This window comes from Nanorana parkeri, unplaced genomic scaffold (assembly GCF_000935625.1).
Source record: "Nanorana parkeri isolate BGI_ZX_2015 unplaced genomic scaffold, ASM93562v1 scaffold2322, whole genome shotgun sequence".
Lineage (NCBI taxonomy): Eukaryota > Metazoa > Chordata > Amphibia > Anura > Dicroglossidae > Nanorana > Nanorana parkeri.
Window position 1 is genome coordinate 127,306 of NW_017308590.1, and position 498 is coordinate 127,803.

Below are 498 nucleotides of genomic sequence, written 5' to 3' on the forward strand. Positions count from 1 at the left end.
GGGGGGGGATGAAGGCGAAGGATGGGGGAAACTTAAATTCATGAAATACAAAACAAATAGCATTTTATCTGTTCAATGAAATAACAAACCAGACGTTTAAAAAAAAAACACACAAATGTAATTTATTTTTAAGGACAATCTGCCCCAATGTGAGCCAGGCACCGGTGAAGAGGGGTGCAGGGGAGCCCCATGTCAGAGGGGTGCAGGGGACCCCCGTGTCAGGGGAGCCCGTGTGATGTCACCTTGGAAGTGATACAATGTGAGGATGGGGTACTGACTGCTGCTGCGGCTGCTCATAGCTTGGGATGGGATGGGAGTGAATATTTTGGATAGAGGGGGTGAATGTTTAGGATGGAGAAGTGAATATTTAGGAAGGTGAATATTAAGAATGAAGGGGTGAATATTTAGAAGGGGAGGGGGTATTTAGGATGGAAAGGGGTGACTATTTAGGATGGAGCAGTGAATATAAAGAATGAAGGGGTGAATATTTAGGAAGGG